The sequence below is a fragment of the Eimeria mitis genome, genomic scaffold (genome assembly GCF_000499745.2).
Source record: "Eimeria mitis Houghton genomic scaffold, Emh_scaff241, whole genome shotgun sequence".
In the NCBI taxonomy this organism is placed as follows: Eukaryota; Apicomplexa; class Conoidasida; order Eucoccidiorida; family Eimeriidae; genus Eimeria; species Eimeria mitis.
Window position 1 is genome coordinate 1 of NW_013570748.1, and position 399 is coordinate 399.

A 399-nucleotide genomic window follows, 5' to 3' on the forward strand; every position below is an offset into this window, starting at 1 on the left:
TGCTGCTGCTGCTGCTGATGGTAGCTTGTGTGATGGCCTGCGGCGCTCGCTGCTGCTGCTGCTGCTGCAGCAGCAGCAGCAGCAGCAGCAGCAGCAGCAGATGAGGCTTCACAACTACGCTGTTAATGAAACAAATGCAACACCTTATAAATTCTGCTGCTCCTTAATACAGCAGCTGCTGCAGCACTCACTGCAGCAAAAGTAGCAAGACCGGCAGCAGCAGCAGCAGCAGCAGCAGCAGCAGCAGCGGCAGCTGCTGCTGCTGCAGCTGCCTCTACTACCTTATACACCTTTCTTCTTTCTTTCTTCTGAATATTTGCTGCTGCTGTCTCAGCAATTCCAGCAGCTTTAGGTGTACATACACCTCAACGCTGCTCATGCTTAGTGGGCTGTCCGGGG